Genomic DNA, 18,583 nt, shown 5'->3' with positions numbered 1-18,583 from the left:
GAGAATACCGATTAATTTGTCAATCGAAATGTTTTCGTTTTCAATAGTCTCTCTGTCTTTTTTTCATTGTCGGAAGCGAATTATAATGACGAGGAACTTGTTTGAAATCATATCAAAGACGGAGTACATTGAGATGAAATACTACCTTTAGTAAGGAATTATAAGCCAAATAAAATAAAAACATCTGCCCTGAAGATAAGGATAGTGCTGACAGATCAACTTCCAATTCATTGCGCACCGCGGCGTTTCTCCCCTCCCCCTGCCGAAGAGCAGCGTGAAATTGATAAACAGATTTCGGATTTCAAAATATACTTTCGCTTTGTAGATCCTTTACATATTAGTAAATATATATCGGAAATTCTATTTGAAATAATCGAAAGTTCAAGCTTACTTTTATAAAATTGCTCTAACACTCTGCAAAAAATTATAAGCCGGATCCAATTCGAAGATTAAGGAACAACGCAATCTGCAACATTAACTGAATTAGATAATTTTAGCTTAGCTTATACCGTACGTTATACATTAAACGCGCATGCGTAAACATATTATGCGCTTGCGCACACGCATATTCGCAGCCGTAAAGGTCTTACGCGCACGCGTAAACGCCTATGCGCATGCATCAACGCGACGCATGCGCAGAAAGTTTGTAGCTTTGAGGTCCGGATTATAGATCATTCCGGAGTATGGGTGTCCGAATTAACGACTTTTGACTGTATAACCAAACATACGGAAGATTTTGCAATGTCGATTACAACTAAAACCATATTATTTACAGATGCTGCAATATAAATTTTGCAATCATATGCATGGAAGACAATTCTTCCACTATCTAGTGGTGAAGCATTTGTTGGATAGGTACGTTTGTGTACTGGACATGGAAAATTGTCATGCTGTTACTGAATAGAAATTATATTTATTTGAACATTTTATATGCCATTTAACTGATAAAGGTACATGGGTCCTTTTTTTCTACAGAAACACTGTAAAAGGTATGTCAGATTTTAATACGTTATAGTTGTTGTTATTTCTCTAAATGAAATATGATTCAGAAAAATACACATTTCCTCTCTGAAAGACTGTTGTACATCATTACCTAATAATAAATTTCTATCTTTTTTTGGATTGATCAATATCAGAAGATGACTCAATGTTGTTCAGATGACCATGAGATCATTGACCATACATTCCGTAATCTTTTGCTTTTGGAATGTGCTTTAGACTATATTTATATGCTCCTATTGCTAATAATATTAAAACTCCAAGACTGCATTATAGCTCCTTTGGTGACCATCAGCAGGGAAATTTTACTATGTTTATGGATAGAATTGTGATACCCGGTGGATATGTGTCCTGTACCAACAGGAACACACAATGACCTTTATGGTATTATGTCAAATTTGATGAACTTTTATTTCATTTCATGTAGTAATCATTTTTTATCTGTAATATGTTACAAAATAAAACATTTTAAAACTTACAAATCATGTAATATCTGTGTATTTATTAATTTCATTGTACTATAGCTCACTGTATGACTCCCTCTTGAATTTTTGTAGTAATTTAATTGATTTGATTAAAAAAACTGCACCAAATCACAAGGCAAAAATAAAATCCAAATATTGTAATCTGTTTTAGCAGAGTGAATGTACCAAGAAAACAGATAATTCACCCATTTAAAATTTTCATTCAACTCATTTAAGAAATGAAATGAACGCTCTTAAGTTTGTGTATGATAATTTTAATATTCAATCCTTATACCTTGCCTGATTTCACAAACAGTTTCAATTTGAAGTATACATGACTAATCATAATTTATCAACAGTTCATATAAAAGAAAATAAAAGTAGCAAATTATGTATCATATTAAATACATTTAGTGCAACTTTTTGAGTGACATCTCGTGTAATTACTCATCCATTTCCAATTCATCAGATCTGTTTTACGTTTCGTTTCGGAACCAGACAGCAAATTTCATTTTGTGAAACCACCAAGTCATTTATCTGAACATGATCAACCATTGACTACTTTTTGAAAATAAATAAATAAATAAACTGAAAGCTTTCAGATTTTATATTATGCCCTGAAGTGTTTTTTTTTTTTTTCTTTTTTTTCTTTAAACATTTCGTGTTATCTTTATTTATTAAATATCATGTTCTTCACACTTAAATCATAAAATTCAATTCAACAACAATATGACAAATATTTAAAAGAGCATGTCTTTCGAATTCCCGGTACACAGTCTCGCACATTGGAGATAAAAATGTTCCCTTCCCCATACAGAGTTGCTATTGCTCACTTTGAAATCATTGAGTTTCTTAATCAAAGACTTATAAATGCGTTACAAGATATGAAATAAATAATAAAACAAATTCCAAATTCGGGCTTCCAGATGCCCATATTCTGGTGGAGACATACATTATTCAAAATTTGATGGCCCTAAAAACAGTTGTTTTATCACAATATGAGAAACATACATACATTTATGCAGATTCTTCATTATTTAACTTCTTTAAATATAATACTCTAATATTTGGTGGCAACAATTGAAAAAGTGATTCACCATTTATAATGAATCAACGCAAAATGCCAAAACAAAATTAATAGCTCTTCTGGGCAAATTGCCCCTTTGAGCTAAAAAGATTATCTGCAAGAAAGCTGAAAATAAAAAAAAAGGAAAAAAAGATTGGCCCACTTTGAGAACAGCACATGACACTTTAGGAGACATTAATTTTTCCTCGCAAAGACCCATCCTTTAAGGAGTTGAAAAAAAAAAAAAAAAAAAAGGAGGAAAAATATTTAAAATAGAAAGCAGATGTCAAATTAAGCATAGCAATGCATCTCATAAAGATGAGGTAAATAAAGGTACAGTAAGGACTATACATAAAAGAAAATAACTATTGATAAAATATTGTAAGCAAAAGCTACAATATCATTTCATCAGAAGTACAGGCAATTATATAAAGCATCGGTTAGAGTAAACTGAAGGGTACCCCTTGTATTATTGCGAATATGTTGTTTCATTTATTGCCAAGTTGTTGTTTCATTTATGTTGATTGCTGAGTAGTTGAATGTTCTGTACATCCGTAAATATACTCAGTCAGTAAATAAAGTCAAGGGAGTGAACAATGCCAAGTTTCTGCAATTCTCTGGTGATTTTTTAAGTGAAAATAGGTCAATGTGTACATGGATAAAGTCAATGGAGTGCACAATGCCTAGTTTTTGCAATTCTGTGATGTTTTTTTCCATTAACAAATGTATTTGCTATACCAATGTTTTATTATTACTCTCTTGTTCTGATCATAATTTGTAATTTTTCATGTCGCATTTATGTAGGTCAATGTGCACAAACTCGGTATCCATGTGCCGCCAAAAATCACCAATGGGTACTAGTAAATATACTTTTACCAAAACATTCACTGTGCAAGTAGTAATACTTTATTGATTATGCCAAAGCATTCAACTAGTTGATTTATACATGTATAATGGAGAGAAAATTTATGTGAAGAGGTCCTTTGCAAATGATTAGCATACTTGATATAAAATAAAATAATGGCTGATAATAGAACATCACTAATAGCATATTTTCTTAGATAACCACTCCCATAAGACAAATCTATTTAAGTAAGAGGTTATTCTCTTTGGGAAGTTCGATTGCATTTTCTACAAGAAAAGCACACACTGTTTTGCATATCATTACATTCGTCCATATCTGCGTTGATAGCAAAAACTGAATCATAGTATTAAATGATGAGAAATATGCCCAAGGAAATTGCAATACAGTTTAACTAAGTAAATGGATGTATAATAGAAATATAAAACTGCATGCTTCCACAGGACTTTCATTAAGAAATAAGAACTAAAAATTCAATAATAGTGGACAGCATGCAGTTGTCATGAAAAATTTCATTCATACACAGTTTATGAGCACTGGGTGAGACAGTTTTGAGGAATAATAAGTAAAAAGGTTTTCTCATCATCATATTCAAAGACATTTTTTTTTTCATATTTTGTACTTGGATCTGTTTGGGGAAGTGACTGATTTTGCCATCAGTAAAAGTTATCCTGCTTAAAACAGTTTATTATTGTATTTTCTGAAACATGGTTTCAAAATATGTATTTAGAAGATGCAGAAAATGCACCAAGGAGGTTAGTCCTTATTATTTCATTTGCACTTTCATCCAAATTTTCCACATTATGAAGAATACAGCTCCCCTCACGAAGATCATATTCTTTCATCGCTCTATAAAAATTCCTGAATCACAAACTGGAATAACAGATATCATGTTTTCTGCAAGGAATAAAACTCCAAATTTTCCTCATTATGAAAAATACAGCTCACCTCACGAAGATCATATTCTTTCATCGCTCTATAAATATTCCTGAATCACAAACTGGAATAACAGATATCATGTTTTCTGCAAGGAATAAAACTCCAAATTTTCCTCATTATGAAGAATACAGCTCACCTCACGAAGATCATATTCTTTCATCGCTCTATAAAAATTCCTGAATCACAAACTGGAATAACAGATATCATGTTTTCTGCAAGGAATAAAACTCCAAATTTTCCTCATTATGAAAAATACAGCTCACCTCACGAAGATCATATTCTTTCATCGCTCTATAAAAATTCCTGAATCACAAACTGGAATAACAGATATCATGTTTTCTGCAAGGAATAAAACTCCAAATTTTCCTCATTATGAAAAATACAGCTCACCTCACGAAGATCATATTCTTTCATCGCTCTATAATAATTCTCTGATCACAAACTTGAATAATAGATATCATGTTTTCTGCAAGGAATAAAACTTCGGCATACTTTATGAAGTATGTTTTGTGACATGCAGTTGTGAATCAGATCAAAGGTAAAATTCTTTTCATCTTACAGTTTCTAAATTCATTCATTAAAAAGTTCTGTCATCATCTACACCATACGTTATTTTTTTATAATTTCAAATTCATCAAGGAAAAAATCAAATACATTGCAACATTTTGCTCACATTAAATGACATAATAATTACAACAAACGATGAGTCAATTTCCCATGTTTCTGCACAAGTGCCGATGGAACATTGACATTTTGATACACTTAAAAACTCGCAAAACATTAGAATAAATTTTGATTTCAGAGGCAGAAACAATTTAAAAAATTATCACATCTGAAATTTAGTGTCATTCACTTCACAAATGATGTTAAATTATGCGAAAGCACAGTCATTTTACGATTAACTAAATTATCAACAGAAAAAATGCGTAATTCAAATTCGAAATTCAGTATTAAAATAGTATTTTTATAATTAAACAGTTTCAGTGCTTTCGTAAGAAGAAAAAAAAAAAAAAAAATTCAGTTTTGTATCTTATGTTAATAGTTTTAAATCAATATGCACAAAATTTTTTCATACCACAAAAAAAATTATATGAAGTGCTAACAGAGATATTAAAAATTGAGATTGTTTTGTTCATTTATTTATAACATGTTTAGCAGGAAATAAATGTTCATTCAAAGAACACTGCAATGAAAGTTCTCACATGTTCTATCAAACTTTTGTCAGTGATTTTAACTGAATTACCACCAGAAGAAATTTATTAATAAGCGAACACTACAACCAACGAATCTCTAAGATATTCTTTGACTACAACAACGTTTGCACGCTAACACGAAATCTTCGATGTTTGTTTACATCGCACGATAAATTGTTAATCTTTGCCATAATTCACCGCGAAATATGATAAAAAGCTAAATATTGTAACCCACTCAGAAGTCCGTGACGTCACGGTACACTTTTCCGTACACCTGTGATGTTTGTCTGTACATAAACAAAAATCAGATGGTTGCCACTCTTACAGTGACAAACTATGAAAAGAAAGATAACAACTGAGGCTGAGTTCTAACAATACTCCCACAGATCGTATTTCATTCTCGAGTGTCAAGATGTAGAAACATCTTTTTACTCGACTTCTGATAAAGAACGGGAGGGGGAGAGAGAGAGAAGGGTGAAAGGAAGTGTGGGAGGCGGATGAAAGAGAGTGACGTCCGCACTAGCGCCGGCGAAAAAAGGCGGGTGTCAAGTTCAGTGTCGTTATAAGTTGAAGCCGCGGGTGGTGAAACCGCAGAGACAGTTTTGCGTGAATGAGTCAATTAAGGTTGTGAATCTTATGTGGGGAGGATATCACCAGGGTAGCGATGTTTTTCTCTGGGACGCGGGGAGTGTCTGAGAGTGCTAATAAGGCTATTACTGTGGGTTTGAACTGAATAAAAGAAGTTGACCGCTAATCGTTTAATATACTCTTGAATAAGTTCCATTCGAAGGTCTCTGTGGATATAGGTGTTGGGAATATACCAAGGAGCATTGATAATTTCTCGTAAAATTTTATTTTGTAGAATTTGTAATTGTTTAATATTGGTTTTAGCTGCATGTTCCCAGATCGGTGCTGCATAAAGAAGAGCTGGGCGCAGTATGGAGCGATATAGAATTAATTTATTTGTAGTAGATAAGTTGCTTTTTCTACCAAGAAGAGTTCGCATAGTAGCTGTGGTGATTTTAAATTTTTGTACTACTGACCGGAAATGGGTTCTGAAGGTAAGTTTTTGGTCAAGGGTGACTCCAAGGTATTTGGTTTCATTAATCCAGTCTATTTCTTCGTCAAATATTTCAGGGGGAGGAGGATAGTATTTCATGTTTCCTTTACGGAAAATTATTGCCTTAATTTTATGTGTTAATTTTGATCCTCCAAAGGGTAAGCCATTTTTCCAGTTTTATGAGATAGCTTTGGAGTTGGTTTCTTACGGCGATAACAGTGCAGGCTTTAGTAAGTATGGCGGTGTCATCGGCAAAGAGTGCAAGATGAACAGAAGGGACTTTAGGGATATCTTGTGTATAAATATTAAAAAGGTACGCCGAAAGTGCCGACCCCTGTGGGACACCAGCATTGATTACTCTGGTGGTAGAGTAAGCAGTACCGATTTTGATTCTGAATGTTCTGTTGCTGAGAAAAGAGGCTATTAAGCGAATAAAATGATCTGGAAAATTGAGAGTGATTAGTTTGTAAATAAGTCCTCGATGCCATACCCTGTCAAAAGCTTTCGCGATATCGAGAACTATAGCACCGGTCGGAAGCTTGCAATTGTAGCCTTCAGTGATAATGTTGATAACTCTAAGAAGTTGGTGGCAAGTGCTATGATGATTACGAAAACCGAATTGTTCTTCTGGGAGAAAATTCATGGAAGAGTGAATTTTTTGAATGTGGAAAAGTAGAATTTTCTCAGTAACTTTAGACAGGTGGCTAAGTAAACTGATAGGGCGATAGTTCTGTGGGAGAGTTGGATTTTGTTGCGGTTTAGCAAAAGCAATAATTATAGCTTGCTTAAATGAGTTAGGAAAATGAGCGAATTTGATAATGTTGTTGATTATTTTAGTTAGGCAGGTAAGAGCGTTGATCGGAAGATGCTTCAGTGCTTTGGTCGAGATGCCATCGTGCCCTGGGGCTTTCTTCGTTTGTAAGGCGCTGATGGTGTTGGCAACGATGGTTGGGGTAGTCAGGAAAGTGAAGTTGTACGGAGCAGGGGTGTTAAGGAAGTTATTGACCACCTGGTTGACCCGTTCAATATGGTTATTGTCGTACGGAGTGGGATTAAGAGTGAATGTATCTTCCATATAGTCCGCAAAAGATTTAGCTTTATCTTCTTCTGTATATGAAGTTCCACTAGGTCCATGGATAGGTGGAATAGGTTTATAAGGTTTCTTGAATTTGCGGGAAATGTCAAATAGGGAATTGGCATCTATAGCTAGGTTATTTAGGAAATTGGTCCATTTTTGGTTTTGGAAGTTCTTGATTTTTCTGTTGATTTCTTTTTGCATAGAGTTTAGTTCGCGTTTGAGTTGTGGATCCCTGGTGGTTTGCCATCTTTTACGGATCCGGTTTTTCTCTTTAATACTATTTCTTATAGCGGCAGGCAGGGGGAGGAAAGGCTTGTTCACATAAAAAGTATAGTTGGCTTCCTTTAAAGCAGAATTGATGCAGTTGTTAAATTTTGAGACTTCGTGTTCTAAATATTCTTTGTTGTTGATGCATGGGTTTCCTTGTATGGAGTTATTCAGAATTTCGGAGTATTTAATCCAATTTGTAACTCCTATACTTCTGTCAAGTGAGGGGAGGTATTTATTAATGGGGATTTCAAATACAATTGGGTTATGGTCGGAAGAGAGGGTTGGAATTACAGAGATATTGCATCTGTTAATAATATTATTTGAGATGAAGAAGTCAATTGTGGTGGCGCTATTGTATCCGTAATGGGTGAGCTCATCTTGGGCATGAATGTTATAATTATTTGATAGAATGAGTTTAAATATGTCATTTCCTTTTCTGTTAGCTGGTCCTCGGTTCCAACAGGGGTGTTTGGCATTGAAGTCCCCTCCGACATTGGTAGAAGTATTAGAATTAAGCAGGTGAATCAATTCTTGTGCGCTGGGATTATTATTTGGTGGGATGTATATATTCGAAATTTTGAATTTTTTATGTTCTATTACAATTTCTATTGTGTTACTTTCGAAAGTGGTACTGGAATTAGGAATTTGAGCGTGTTTTATGCTCCTTTTAACAAATGTGATGATGCCACCGCCTCTTCCTGTCCCACGATCAGTAAGGTAGGTGTTATAATTAGCTTAGTAATAACTTCCTTATTTAAAGTACTTTGAATGCTGGTTTAAGGTGAGTCTCTTGTATGAGTATAACGTCAGGTTCAATTTCAATAATGAGGTTCGATAATTCATCTTTTTTATGGTAAAGACCGTTAGCGTTCCAAGAGAGGATTTTTATGTTGCATCTGTTCTTGAATTTATTAGCATTAAAGATGATTTCCTATTTTTTCAATGATTTCGTCTATTGCGATTATTTTATCAAGAGGTGATTTCTTGGTTTTAATGTTTTTGGGTCCTTGTATCACTATTGTCCAGATTGTTTTTAGCGTAGAGAAGTCAAAGAGGTCTGACAGGGAGGATTCTGCGGTGCTGGCAGTTTCTTCTGTTAGAATTTCGTTTCAAATGGAGGTTTGAGCGATATTTTCGTTACTGTTTGATGTCAGCGGAGGAAAGTCTTGTTTTCTGTTAGTCCAGGGATTGGTTGCTGGTGGAGGACTGGGTTGGAACTGAACTTGTTTGTTTTTTGGTCTGGCTGGGCAATTTGAAAAGTTGGCTGGGTGAGGACTTTTGCAGTGATAACATATGGCTGGCTGGTCGCGACTACGGGTGCATTCTATAGGTTTGTGATTGCCTCCGCAACGAACGCAAACCCAGTCTCTGGTGCAGAGCAGGGAACTGTGAAAAAATCTTTGGCATCTATAGCATTGTGGAGGGCCAGATTTCTTGCGTAAAGATTCTATTGTTACGTTCATATAACCTATGCGTTTGATTTTGAATACTTCCTTATTTTCTTCTGATTTTGGTATATGTACTAAGAAAAGCGGCATTGGTTTGTTTTCTTTTCTGTTTCTTAATAAAGTTAACCTTAAATCCTTTGTCAAGAAGTTCTTGAGTGATGGTTTGGGGATCTGTGGTGATGGGTAAGCCTCTTATTATGACTTTTAAAACTTTATCTTCGGGCAATAAGTAGGTGTGGGCTTTAAGCTTAGTTTCTTCGACTATTTTGCGAATGAATCGATGTGAGTCAGAGTCTGCAGGCTGTATTTCTAGGCGGCGCCCTTTTAAGGTGCCAGTTATCTCTTTTCCGGTTTGCTTGTTTAAGTCTTTTAAGAATTCATCTGCTTTTGGTACGTCATCTACGACAATAATTGGCACTTTATCAATTCTGCTTGTTTTGGGGCTGGAGTTTGGTTTTCTATTTGCGGGAATGGTGTCACTTTTGCTTGGTTGGTCTTTTGGGGTGGTAGTGAGCTGAGTGGCTGATTCATCTTCGTTGTCCAAATGCATGTCGTCTATTTGGTTCTCTAATTGTTTATATCGATTGCTGGTTTTGAGGAAAGGCTCCTCATCGGAGTCAGAATCCGTTTGTCTATGGCGCAATTTTCTTTTTCTTTGTTCTTTGAAACCACTAGTGGATTGAAGTATGTCGCAGAAGTTTTTAATCTCTTCAAATTGCTTAGCGAGCTTTTCGTTAGAGGTTTGTAATTCGTTTATTTTTGCATTGGCCATCTCGCTTTCCTGCATAAGCAGTTGATTAATGGCTTTAACAAGGAGAAAGTTTAGTTCTTTTTGATCACTAGCGGACAAAATCACATTTGTGTCGTTACGGATATCTTGGATATCTTCCACCAAGGATCTGGTAGTTTCGACATCATTGGATAAAGTAATTTTGTGACTTAATATTTGGAGAACGTTGGGTTCATCATTGAGATGTCTCTTGTGAGGATTTCTGAGTTTGGGGGTGAATTTTCCATGATTATGTTATTATTAGTTACAGTTATGTTTGTTGTGTCATATTGATTAAACCGCGTTATGATAATTTTGTGAAAAAAATAGAGCATCCGCCTCATTTTAAACATTCTGATAAATATGATGATTCAAAATATCAGAAAGATCACCTACAAAGAAGTCAATTTCAAAACAAGAATTAAGAAAATTTATATGACAAAAGATATCGACCACGTTGTTTCGAGTGTGGATCATACGAACATTTTAAGCCTCAGTGTCCTCGCTTAAAACCAAATGAAAAGGTAAATTGCGTATCTTCGAATAATGATTTGTTAGAGACATATACAATTAACGGTTTAGTTAATGGGTATAAAATGCCTATTCTTCGAGACACAGGAGCCACTGTTGATGTTATTTCTCGGAAATACATAGATAACGCAAAAATGACTGGAGAACATGTCTGGGTACAATATCTTTTAAATGAGCATTTAGTGTGTCTACCGTTAGCGGAAGTTGAAATTAATTGCGAATTTGGTCATATAAAGACAAAGGCAGCTGTTGTTACAAATGATCCCGGCAGATTTGTATTGGGTAACAAAACTGGCCAGTTATTAAAGAATAAATCATTCTTAAATTTAGAAAAAATAAATGCAGTTTTGACACGATCTCAAGTAAAAAGATTTCATGAAGAAGATCCAAATAGAGAAACCGAAATGGAGAAACTAGAAGAACTGACGTTTATTGAGACTGACAAAGGTATTTTACCGCAAGCTGATGAGGAAGACAAGGAAATTAAGAAAGAGATTAATATTAATTCAAAGGAATTACTTGAATCTCAGCATCAAAGCAGAGATCTAGCGTCATTGCTGAACGAAGCTAAAAAGGAAAATTCCAGCAAGACAAATGATTTCAAAGTAAAAGAAAACGGATTGTTGGTGAAAAGGAAAATAGATAAAAATGGAAATGAAAGGGAATTAATTGTTATTCCTGAAAAATATAGGGATAAAATAAAGTCATCATGTCTAGATAGCACATCAGGACATTTAGGCGTCGTCAAAACTAAAGATAGATTTACAAGATACGTTTACTGGCCTAATTGCTATAAAAAATAGAAGAGTATGTTAAAACTTGCGATCCATGTCAAAGAGTGAGAAAATCTAATGATAAAGCCAAAGCACCTTTGACTTTAGTACCAATTATTGCAGAAGTATTTTCAAAAATTAACTTTGACGCATGCGGTCCTTTACCAATAACACCGAATGGCAATAAACATTTAATTACAGCTATTTGTGTAGCTTCAAAATATCCGGATGCTGTACCTGTTCCTAATATTGGCACAACGTCAGTAATTGAAGCCATGTTACAAATATTTAGTAGAATGGGTTTCCCGAAAGAAATACAAACTGATCAAGGTACCTCTTTTATGAGCAATCTAGCCATTGAATTCGTAGAAAAATTTGGAATAAAAGTAACTAGAAGCTCAGTACAGCATCCGCAGAGCAACACTGTTGGAAGATTTCACGGAACAATGAGACGAATTTTTAAAGTTTTATGTATTGAATTAGCACCTGAGTGGGAGAAACAAATTCCCGCAGCTCTATTTGCTTTAAGAACAATAACGCACGAGACTACGAGATTTACACCTGCAGAATTAGTATATGGCCGAAATCTTAGAAGACCTGTAACATTATTATATGAACAATGGATGAATCCTGAAGACGGAGGAAATAATGTTGTTGAATACGTTTTTCAATTGATAAATCGGTTAAAAAGGTGCAAATAGCTGGCTACAGATAAAATGTTGGATATGCAAAACAAAAGAAAAGTGTGGTACGATCGTAAAGCTATTAAAAGAGAATTATCTGAAGGAGATTTAGTATTAGTTGTATCAACGAATAAACCAAACAGACTACCGGTTGAATGGAAAGGTCCTGGGAAGATTGAGAAGAAATTATCCGAAACTAATTATGTTGTGAGTTTCGAAGGAAAAAAAGACTTTAATCAAGTCTACCATGTTAACATGCTAAAACCTTATCATAGGCGAGCAGAATCAGTTAACTTTATGATTGCAGAAGATGAATCTGAAATGGATGATGTGGAGGAAAATTTCCCAACAATTGACTCTGAACCAACATTGTTCGATTTTGAGGACATTAAAAAAACAGTTCTTTAAGTGATAAGCTAAATGAACAACAGATTCAAGAATTGCATGATATGCTGCTGAAGTTTTCAAAAATCTTTTCTAATAAGCCTGGAAAAACTCATTTAATAACGCATGATATTCAATTGACAGAAAACACCCTAATCCCCACTGTAAACTATACAGAGTGTCTCCTAGACAAACGGATATATTAAAAACAGTAATCGATAAAATGCTTCAGCATAAAATAATTGAAATAGGAGATTCAAATTACACTTCTCCTATGATTTTAGTAGAAGTTGCAGGGAGGGATCCAAGACCTTGTATCGACTATAGAAAATTGAATAAATTGCCTAAAACACAATTCTTCCCCTTGCCTAACATCGAACAACGAGTAGAAACGGTAGCATGTACAAAATATATAACTCTTTTGGATTTAACAAAGGGATACTGGCAAATACCTTTAACACTTAATGCTCAAAGATTAGCCACCTTTGTTACAAGTTTTGGCACCTTTAGACCTCTACGGATGCCTTTCGGACTTAAAACTGCACCACTTTCATTTAGTAAAATGATGGCCGAAATCCTTCAGGGTTGTGAAAACTTTGCTGTTCCATATTTAGACGACGTGGCAATCTTTTCAAACACCTGGGAAGAACATATCAGTCACCTGGAAGCCGTTTTGTCCCAAATAAAGGACGCTGGTTTAACTATTAAACCTATAAAATGTAAATTTGCTCAAGATAGAGTCAAATATCTAGGACATATTGTCGGCCGTGGTATAAGAATGCCAAGTGAAGTGAAAGTAAAAGCTATTCTTGATTTTCCAGTAGCATCCACAAAAAGTCAAGTCAGAGCATTTTTAGGATTAGCGGGATATTATAATCATTACATACCCATGTTCTCATCTATAGCAGCACCTTTAACAGAAACTTTGAAAGAAAACTTAAAGAAAGGGAAAATAAATTGGACAGAAGAGTTCACAAAAGCATTTGAAGAGCTAAAGGAGAAACTCTATCAAAGGCCTATACTACATTCACCTGATTTCAATAAGGAGTTTATTTTGCAAACTGATGCTTCAAACTCTGGTATGGGTGTCATTTTAGCTCAAAAAGATGAACGAGACAATGAACATCCAGTATTATACCTCAGTAAGAAGTTTACAGAAACTGAAAAAAAGTACTCTACCACAGAAAAGGAATGCGCCGTCATAATATTTGCTGTAAAGAAACTTCAATGTTATTTAGACGGGCATACTAAATTCCTCATCATGACCGATCATAATCCCTTAGTCTGGCTCAAAAATAATGTGTCTAAATCCACGACTTATGAGATGGGCACTAGTACCACAACCCTACAATTACACGGTCGTTCATCGAAGTGGTAAAAACCATAAAAATGTAGACGCATTAAGTCGTACTCCCTGGCCTGATTAAATAATTGGTTTCTCTACATAGATAAAAAAATATCTTTTGTTCCTTCCTCTCTTCCTCAGTGTATGTTATTATGTTATTTCTTGTTTAATTTTTCTTTAAATTCTTGTATTTCAATTCTGTATTGTGCTGATATTGTTGTTTTGAAAAAAAAAAGTATGAAGTGGCAACGCCATATTTGTATTATGTAACCGTTGCTCAGCAACGTGAGAAATTGTTTTAAAAATTAGATTCTGAAGTTTTTACCAGCTAGTAGTAGTATAAACGTTTTGCCACTAAGGAATCTCTTCAAATTATCTATCTCCGTGAACTAGAAATAAAATTTATGTTCTAATAAGAAGATTGCCTGTTTTGTCAATTACTGCAAAATACATTACAGCATCAACAAAAGCCATGCTACGTGACTGTGAAAACGAGTGAACAAGGAAGATGTAACATGAAAAATTATGATAAATGATTCAAGTCTTTTATACGCTATATACATAATTTGGGTGCTACTTTGGTAGACGGTTACACGGATTTTGGTGATTTTTTTGGCGAGCGTTAGAACTTATGGTAAACCCATTGCTAGACAAGTTATTTATGGTAACCCATACTTTGTTGTCATTTTATTTAAAAAATAATGAATTTCATTACGCATAAATTCAGTGTTTTAAATGTTATTTATGACTTCTAAATAATAAAAATGGGTACTTTTCCGTTTCGCCGGCGCAAATCTCGATAAGCAGACTTTGTTGGCGACAACATACAGTATACACATAAAAAATGTTAATTCTAAGAATTTTTTTTTTTTTATTGTGAAGGCATAAACATTTTAATATGGTTTAAAATTTTGTAAAAAGCCAATAAATAAAGACAATAAATTTGTAAAAAGACATTAATTTAAGAATTTACTATGATTTCATGGTTCAAAATCCTGATTCGCCGGTTTGTATCACGTGACCCCAAGTGATCTCATCTCACGTAAACTACGCTACTAAAATTTAATTCGAATGAATAATAATTTAATTCGAATTTAATGAATTTCATTACGCATAAATTCAGTGTTTTAAATGTTATTTATGACTTCTAAATAATAAAAATGAATTTAATTTTGCATTTTTATTTTAAATAAAAATTTTATTGTTTATGATATTTTATGGAATTTTATGTTGTGAATGATGTAATGAATGACGTCACATTATTTAAAAAGTAATTGGTTTTAATATCTATAAATTTAATCTAATGTTTTAAACATTATTTATGGCGGTAAAAGCTCAGAATAGGCTGCATCAATAAAGTTTAGTATGCGGAGCTGTGTGACGTCCATAAATGGGTGGGACTAAGCTTGTGACGTCACGATGTAAGTCTCGCATTTACACCACGCCTACTTTCTATTTTCTCTTGAAAACAATAATAATAAATTGTTTATTTTTGTAAATTAATATCAAATTCTTTACTTTTAATTTACATTTATAACATTTAAGCTTAGGCGTTACTGATAATAAGTATAATAAATTGTTTATATTTAAAATTACCATGATACGGTGAGCGAATTCTAGCAATTATTAAAATGATAAACAACGTCGCAGTCTCTAATACTTGTAGAGCTTCAATATTTTCAGAGATTTTTATTAAAGCATTTATACAAATAAAAAAAAATAATTTAAATTCATATTGTGGAACATTTTAATTTTATCATTTTTACAAATTACATTCTTGCTACGTAACGACATAATTCCTTACATACCAATAATTAGACAATTTTCATTATTTCCTAAAAATTTTAAACTTTGTATTAATAAAAAAAGAAGAATATTTTTATTGCATATGAACATCATTACACAGCTTTCATATCAGTTACTAAAATTCCTAAATCACGCCATATTCTGTGTAGGCATACTAGAATTCTACACATTAATAAATAAAAAAAATCTAATTTCTCAGAATGAAAGAAAATAATATAATAAAATAAATACTACAAACTTGGAACACTAAGCAATACTTCACATACGCACACGCACACATATTATCAATGATCTCATATTATCAAGTGCAATTACGATACCAAACACTACGTATTAAAATATAAGGTAAAACGTTACTTAAAGGGTTGAAGTTTACAGTTTTTCCACTGTTGAGTAGATCGTCAGGCTATCGATATATGTCATAAGTCGGAAAGCGTTATAAACATATCAAAGCCAAAAAAATTAAAAATACAATTTAAATGAAAAATGTTGTCTTAAATATAATTCACAATTAAAACAACAATACAAATTTAAAATACACTAACGATATGTTAAACATTGAACATAAATAAAGTTACATTACTGCTCGGCATCACACACAACCACGTTTTCTCTTCTACACAACGATCAGTATTCGCTCGAAAAACATCAAAGAATTCCACAAACTCGGTGTCCATGTGCTCATCCATCTATTTTCACTTAAAGAAAAATCAGAGAATTGCTCAAACTCGGCATCGTGCACCACATTGGCTTTGACCATGTGCACATCGATCTATTTTCACTTCAAAAAACATCCCAGAATTGCACAAACTCGTCATCGCGTACAACCTCGGCATTGCGCACCACATTGGCTTTGCCCATGTGCACATCGATCTATTTTCACTTCAAAAAACATCCCAGAATTGCACAAACTCGGCATCGCGCACAACCTCGGCATTGCGCACCACATTGGCTTTGCCCATGTGCACATCGATTTATTTTCACTTAAAAAATCCCAGAATTGCACAAACTCGGCATCGCGCACAACCTCGGCATTGCGCACCACATTGGCTTTGCCCTTGTACACATCGATCTATTTTCACTTAAAAAATCCTAGAATTGCACAAACTCGGCATTGCGCACCACACTGGCTTTGCCCATGTGCACATCGAACTATTTTCACTTAAAAAAAATCCCAGAATTGCACAAACTCGGCATCGTGCACAGCATTGGCTTTGCCCATGTGCACATTGATCTATTTGCACTTCAAAAAACATCCCAGAATTGCACAAACTCGGTATCGCGCGCAACCTCGGCATTGCGCACCACATTGGCTTTGCCCTTGTACACATCGATCAATTTTCACTTAAAAAATCCTAGAATTGCACAAACTCGGCATTGCGCACCACACTGGCTTTGCCCATGTGCACATCGAACTATTTTCACTTAAGAAAACATCCCAGAATTGCACAAACTCGGCATCGTGCACAGCATTGGCTTTGCCCATGTGCACATCGATCTATTTTCACTTCAAAAAACATCCCAGAATTGCACAAACTCGTCATCGCGCACAACCTCGGCATTGCGCACCACAATGGCTTTGCCCTTGTACTCATCGATCTATTTTCACTTAAAAAATCCCAGAATTGCACAACCTCGGCATTGCGCACCACACTGGCTTTGCCCATGTGCACATCGATCTATTTTCACTCAAAAACAACATCCCAGAATTGCACAAACTCGGCATCGCGCACAGCATTGGCTTTGCCCATGTGCACATCGATCAATTTTCACTTAAAAAAACATCTCAGTGTTGCACAAACTCGGCATTACGCACCACTGGTCACTTATACGATATTGCAATCAAACTTTTCTCCATACACCACTCAATAACGCTCTTTTTTTTTGCCTCTTCACTCCAACTGATTAAAAAAAAATCCAAATTCAGATACTCATCCATTCTGCAGTCGAGCCCACCAGCGGCCGAGCGGTAAAATAGTTAAAAAATGTAAGTACATATTTTTCTTTGGAACTACTCTGATATGCGCCCTCAAGTCGCCAAACGTTTTTGGCAAGAAACTCCACGCTGCCATATTACTATCTAAATTTTAATATCTATATAAATATATCTATATAAATATATAAATATATATATAAATATTTATATAATAATATCTATATAAAATGCAAAACCCACGTTTTGAACACACAATTTAAGCTAAAAATACGAAACAAAAACGAATAATTTAGATATCAAAAACGTAAAGTTTCTAACCAAAAATATTTGACAAGAATCCATGTACACAGCGATATGTTTTAACTTAAAAAAACATCTACGAATGGTACAATCTAGGCAACGAACGAATCTACGAACTACTCACACCTCGCTTTAATAAATTAACATAACAACAATAAATATCAAAGAATACCATGTACACGGCGTTCTATTTCAACTTTAAAAAAACATCTACGAATTGCACAGTCTACGAATTGCACTAATCAACTAAATAAACTAATATAACTAAAATAAATTTCAAACAATTAAAAAAAACAATAACGATAGAAATTCGTACTAAAAAAACAACGAACATAACAATTCTACAAAATAAGAACAAGAATAAAATAAAATGCACTTACCATAAATTAATGCTTTTTTGAACAGCAGAAATACCAACTTCATACCGCCACGTAATCATTATCGTATTTATGTGACAGCCAGGCACACTACCCAGAAAATTCATGTTATGATTCACAAATAAATAAAATCACAAATCCCAACTTCTATCATGCACAGCCACTAAAAATAATCTCCCAGACCCTCTTTCCACACCTCCAAATACCCACTGCCCCTCAACAGGATGGCCACGATGATATTTTCCTTTTGCCGAATTTCAATTCAGCAACTTCAACCATTTTATCTTTCCTCCCTATCTT

The sequence above is a fragment of the Stegodyphus dumicola genome, chromosome 1 (assembly GCF_044657685.1).
Source record: "Stegodyphus dumicola isolate Sdum_Otavi_A_Nest chromosome 1, ASM4465768v1".
NCBI lineage: Eukaryota > Metazoa > Arthropoda > Arachnida > Araneae > Eresidae > Stegodyphus > Stegodyphus dumicola.
The sequence above is the reverse complement of the archived record's forward strand: the minus strand, read 5'-3'. Positions refer to the sequence as shown.